Source organism: Pholcus phalangioides, unplaced genomic scaffold, assembly GCF_987345545.1.
Source record: "Pholcus phalangioides strain wild (caught in Gottingen) unplaced genomic scaffold, Ppha-v1.0 ptg000029l_1, whole genome shotgun sequence".
Lineage (NCBI taxonomy): Eukaryota > Metazoa > Arthropoda > Arachnida > Araneae > Pholcidae > Pholcus > Pholcus phalangioides.
In genome coordinates this window covers 3,664,543-3,671,256 of record NW_028301619.1, presented here as the reverse complement: position 1 = coordinate 3,671,256, position 6,714 = coordinate 3,664,543, and positions in this window count along the sequence as shown.

Genomic DNA, 6,714 nt, shown 5'->3' with positions numbered 1-6,714 from the left:
CCCGAGCTTTTGTTTAGATACATAAATTTTTATAAAAGTTTGGATAATAAAAATTCACACTCATCACGCGTACTCACTCTTTTGAGTCATACTTTGACAACTGAAATGTTCAGAAAGCTTGGGGGAACAGACCAGGCCGTGGCCATGATAACAGAAACAAGAATGGACTGTATCACATGCAGTATAGTGGTCTTAGTGCGGTGCAACCTGCGCAATTGCACAGGGCGCCAAATGATAGGGAGTGCCGAAACGGGTTAGAAAAGTTAGATACACATAAATGTAAAATAATCCTTAATGTATTTAAAAAGTAATAATAATGTGCTGCCCCCACACACATGAGACATGAACACTTTACACATAAAAAAAAAGCCAGATTCTTACCCAAATACTCAACTAGATACTCTTTCAGCCGGGCAAACATACATTGTGCCCCTCCCGTGTAATTTTAAAAGCATTTAGCGCTTCTCTCTCTGGCCTAGTGCTCGGGGCACCAGATCCACCTGAACTTTTCTCTTTACTTGGAGGGGGAGGGTGGTTCTGTGTTAAAATCTTGGCCAGAGGGTTCGATGTCTGAATTTAAGAGGTCTTGGACAAAATTTTAAGTTATTGCTTTGTGAAAAAGTTGTATATGAATTGACATCATCATCATCGTGCCCCCCCCCCAGCAATAATGACCTTGCCCTCCCAGACTTCCAAGTCTATCTCCGCCTATGGTGTGGCTGCACCAGTAGTATAGCCAGCGTTCCACTGCCGGAAGTGAGACGCCCCTTCTCCCCCATTTTTCTTCCCCTCCTCCTTCATGACGTCAACTATGACTCCCTTTCTCCTTCTCGTGATGACGTCACCTGATTTCCAAGATGGCTGCCTATTTTCAAGACGTCTCGCTATCCCTCTTGGTCATGTTTATTTTCACGAATGTTTTATTTTTCAGATTTTATTTTCAGACTTTATTTGCTAAAAAATCGTTATCCATTTCCGCCGAGGATCGAACACATGACAGCTGATAAAGCTATGATACGTGTTGTCATCTCGTTTTGTTATCGTTTTACTCAATCAGAGGGCTTTTAAACAATAATACTCGTATTCTGATCTCATCAACAATACTTAACGAATTCAAGACATGTTTTTCACCCTTCACTAGATATTGTCATCTCGTTTTGTTATCGAGTGATGGTTTTATCTAATCAGAGGGCTTTTAATATAATAAGAGATACTAACCCCCGGCCCGGCAAACATAGTTCGCCATACGGGGTTCCCCGAAGGGAGCATTTATTTTCTTCAAAAAAAAAATTCATTTTACATCTTACCCCAGGGAGGAACCATTAACAACTCGCGCGCAGTAATTTAGTGTCCCTGGGGTTTATAATAATTACTTCACTTAAGTATTACATTTTATATTGTAATTATCACACTGTAGATATACATTTACATATCATCATATGAGTCCGACAATCATTTGATCTTTCAACAAAAAAAAAAAACAGAAAAACCTATAAATATCGGGTCAGCTGAAATATACAAAAGCAAATCAATCACCCAACATTCCACCACGAGATCGAAGAAAACTGTGATACAAGTTATATATTTGAGTCAATTTATGAATTATAACTTACAGTATTAGATATTAACATATATTTTATATGCACTGCAATACACATGTTATCACGAGCTAGAAGATTACATATTTTAGTAAAAAATAAGTATATGACATAAATTCAAAAAAAAATTGTAGTACATATTATTAAAATTCACAGTACAACTCAGCAACACAAAAGATTCAAAAGTGAGAACTTTACATTTAAAAAATGGTATATGCTAATCCAGTCGAAATCAACAAATCCTGTCGTATTCATCAAATGCACTTATATTAACACCTTACAATTATTCAAATAACTTTTCAATAATATCTATATATTTAAACATATATATCATAATATGTAAAAAATCTTGTCATGATAGGACATTAATGGCGATGTATATAATATTCCACGCTTTTCTGCGTGATGGGGATTTTAAGAAATTAGCTATTTTCTTATTTTTCACCAATGTTAAGATTTTTATGTTGTGATCGCTAAAATTGCTTTCTTTTCTGTCTTTGTCCCATGCTTCACATCTATATACTATATGTTGAGCGTCGCTAGCCTCCTTCTTGCAGAACATACATAATGAGTCTCGTCTGTGGAACCTTGCCTGATACTATAGTCCCAGTGCCCATGTTGAGTTAACAATTGGTTGATGTAGAAGTCTCCATAGATGTTGGTTGTTTTAACCTTCGGCATTATTGAGTGTGTAAATCTTCCTTTTGTAGTTGAGGTCCACAGCCTCTGCCCTTCATCCTGTATATTGTTTATGGCATTTTAAGTTGTATTTTCAGTGATTCAGTGATTTCAGTTGTATTTTCAGTTTTATTGTCAATTTGTTAATTTTTTGATACCTCTTTTGCTTTAATATCTACATAGTCATTTCTTTTATTATAATTATACGCTTTGATCCAATGAAGTTTAATATTATTTACCATAGCCAGATTTTGTATTGTACGATGAATTTCATTATCATTGTTAGGATTTGCTAGCGCTTGTGGTGCCAATTTCGAATCACTAAAAATGAGCATATTTTAAAGGTGATTTTCATCAGTGTATTTCACTGCCTGTGATATCGCTGTAATTGCAGCTCTAAATACAGTGCTATGATCACCAGGGCTGCAACTAGATGCTTGGTCACCCGGGGCAAGTGCGCATTTTGGTACCCCCTTGTAATGTTGAAGGTAAGGCTTGAGAATGAAATTTGCGCCCCCTCTGGCCCAGCGCCCGGGGCACGAAACCCGCCTGCTCCCCCCTAGTTGCGGCCCTGATGATCACTAAGCCTTGTTAGTTGCTCCTTTTGAATCTGGGTGTTTTTATAATGCACATAAGCACACCCTACCCTGTTTTCAATCCTGGATCCATCTGTGTAGACTGAGTTTCCCATAGTATCCTTTTGATCCTCATTCCAGTTTATTTTTCTCTCCCACGGTGGTATTAGAGCTGGCTTATCTTCTTCTATGTGCTCTCTTTTAACAATATATTTTGATTAATGCATATTTTTTCTCCAAGTTATAACGTAATTTCTAACGTTTCAGCATGTTTTGAAGCGTAATCCGTATGGGTGGTATCCCAGTAAGTACATTCAATGCTTCATTAGAAACAGTAATATAGCATTTTGAGATAACAATTATATATATAAAGCTTTCGCCTGGATAGAAATTAATTTGTCATCCTGAGTCCTTGTATTTGTGTACCAGATTTCGTACCCATATATTACCATTTTCTCCAAACATTCCAAATAAATTTTTTTTAGCAAATGTATTGCAGATGGTCAGTCCAAGAGAAGTTTCTATTGATAACTACGCCTAAGTATTTGAATTTTGTTACATATTTTAGTGATTTTTTTTATTCATCTTTATAGAGGGGATTGTTGGTATTTTCCCCCTTTCTTTTATTATCGTAAATAGACATGTTTGAAGATTAAATTTCAAGAAAAATCTGTCCGCCCATCTTGCAAGCTCCTTAAGGATGTTCTTTGATTTCTTGATGAACTTGTATATTATAGTGCTTCTCCTGTTATTATGATCAAGAAGTCATCAGCAAACGCTTGTAGTATTATACCTTTAGTTGTGGTCTTTTTTAGTATTTCATTTGCTGTGCGATTCGATTTCTCTCGTTGTTGAACTCGATGTTAAATTAATTAAACCATTATAGAGAGTGAAAGCTTTTTTTTATTTTGTTGTTTTTTAAAACACGTTTTTCCTATCCCTCTTTTCGTTTTTTATTTGATCCACATGCAGCGACATGTATCAATAATACTCGAGTTCTGATTTCATCAACAACAATGCTTAACGAATTCAAGATGTTTTCGTTCCGGCGGTTTTCTAACGATAAGCAATGCGATTATTTGTTTATAGCGGTGATAAAAGGAATCAGACAAATACACAAATTAATTTATCTGATATACACGTCTTCCATGTGCCGTATTAATATGTTATCATTATCTCGCAGGGGGACTTATACTAGAGATTTCAAACCTCTTGAATTAGACTTGATGTCACACCTCTCGAATTGTCGCTAACATAAACAATCTTTAATTACTCAACGGATGTCGGTTTTGTGATTAATGTGGGGATCCGTTCTCACGATCTTCTACGATGGGAACTTATCCATAAAGGGAACGTTCTCATGATCTTCTACGATCGGAACTTATCAATAAAGGGAACGTTCTCACGGATGCTTGATCTTACTGATAAGCACAATCTATAAAATTTCGTGTCAGCAAGGGGAGACCATTCTTAGTTTAGAAGTACCTAACATAACTTAGGTAGTACTTTTGAGGGGATATTCTGTGACAGCCCTGCTTTGGAGTGGTCAGTGATCTTTCAAGCTGGAAGGTCGTTATCACAAATCAACACAGTAAAAGTTCTTCAGAAAGAATTGGGATTGCTTCACAAGATATGCCAACCGCCTTTCAAGAGGGGCCAAAAAGCTCAATATAAGTTTGATGGAGATGAAAATTTGGTTATCCTAGTGAAATTTTCGATTTTTTGTTCACAGTATTAGTTTTCACAAGTTATACGATTTTTTCGACAACGTAAAGTGAGTTATTTCTTTCTGTTTTTCTTTGGCGGGTCACCAGGTCAGATTTTCCATGGGACTCTATAAAAAATTTATAGTCTGAAAAAACAAAAAATGATGAGAATCGTAACAAACTGGGAACCCTGTCAGCCAGTGCCGTCTTAAGAGCATCATTGGCCCCTGGGCAAAGTGATTTTTTTGAGGCCCTACCTGGCTGGAAATGTTTTTCCGTAGCAATTCACATGCTTACCCTCGAGAATTTGAACTAGATCTATTTTCATGAGGCCCCCTCCCCTGCTCTTAGGGCCCCGGCTTGTGCCCGGGTGAACTCATGCGTTAACATTTCACTGTATGGCAGTGGGACTTAGACAAATTGGGCAAAGCAGAATTTGGGTGGGGGACTACGGCAGAGGTTCTTAACCAGGAATTCCGCTTGGGAGCCTTTAAGAGGTTGCGGAAAAGGGGCAGAAGTGGATTAAGGTTGGTTAAGGCCCCCGGTGCAGAAGAAAATATTGATTCCCCTTAAATTAGAAAAAAGTGTAAAGTTGATGTTTTGTGGGGCCTTCTGGAAGTTGGGGCCTATGGTTCGCACCTGGTACTCCCGCCGACAAATCCGCCTCTGGGAAGGGGGCCAGTGATCTTGGATGAAAAGCAACAACTATAGACTCCAGCCCTCTGGCCCAGGACGATTCTAATCAATTTCGGTTTTTTCACACTATAAATTCACTATAGAGGAGCCAGTAAAAAAAATCTGGCATGGAGCCCACGAAAGATCCCAGCCTACGGGCCCTCCTGCAAAGATGTGGGAGGACACGCAATTAACTCATTTTCACATTATTTCTGAATTTATCACTATACTGAAATTTTTCTGTATAGAGGGATCCGTGGCCTTCATATTATTGGCACAAGGGCAGGACTTTCATAAGAGTACCCTTGGGCCCCCCTGGCCAAGTGATTTTTCCGAGGCCCTACCAGGAAAACTTGCATGTATGCTCATAGAAAATTTCAATTATATCTCATTTTTGTGAGGTTCCTCTTCCCTTGAGGCCTCCGGGCCGTGCCCGGGTGAGCCCATGCGACAATGCTGTCAGCCTCACCAAGTAATTCTTCGAGACCGGTCAAATAAACACAAAGAAAAAAAATTGGGTTCTCACTTGTCCGGGGTCTGAAGCACTAGAAACCCCTCACTGTTCCTTAGTTTCCACCTTGGGAACCTTGCAGTAGGTATTTTAGCGTTAACAAAGTTCAACTCTAGCTGGCATAATTAAAAGCAGTGAAATAATTCTGGACCAAAAAAAACGGGCAGTTTCTTTAAAAGCAAGTCGTATGGTATATTTTGTTGGTTAACCAATGGTGTGAAGCTTCGGACGAATGAAAGATGAGGTTTGTCTCAGGATCACGTTGGCTAAAGCCCTTTCAGCCTTTCACCAAGGACGTCTTTGGGGCGGCACATGAGGTTTTGCACCCGGGCGGCAGATGAACTAGAGTCGCCCCTGCATCCACATAATTGATTTAAAACTTCTTCTCTGTTTAGTGGGTGTATATCAGCTTCCTTAAATCCGAAAGAAAGGTTTTTCTTTCGATTTTCCTCACCTTCATTTTGTCACAAAGTTATGCCGCACTTCTTCAAGTCACACATATTTCGTTGAAAAATGCAAGTAAATATTAACTCGTACCACAATAATTTTTCCACTGAATTATTATAATAAACTATCTATTCAAATGAACACACTTTAAAACCCACAGCTGCTGTATATTTCGCACACATAATCACAAAGTTTCAACACTTTCCTGAAAATCATTCAATGTGCCAATTACCTGAGATAGCTACAGGACTTTCCCCTCGTCGTGCGTGTACTTCCGCGAGAGTCATATCATCACAACAGACGACAGAATCTTCTGGTCACACTCTGCTGAGACATTTCCTCCCTCAACCGCTTAGGAAAGACCGGCAAATTTTAAAGTGTGTTATGAGGCATAGGTGTCACAAAGTTTTACCCGCTGTCACAAAGTAGCCCAGGTTAATGTACCTAACTCCCCTGTAGTCTGAAATTTGTGGGAACACGTTCAGGAGATCTCACTGCAGGCCTGTAACTTAGCTGGGACAACC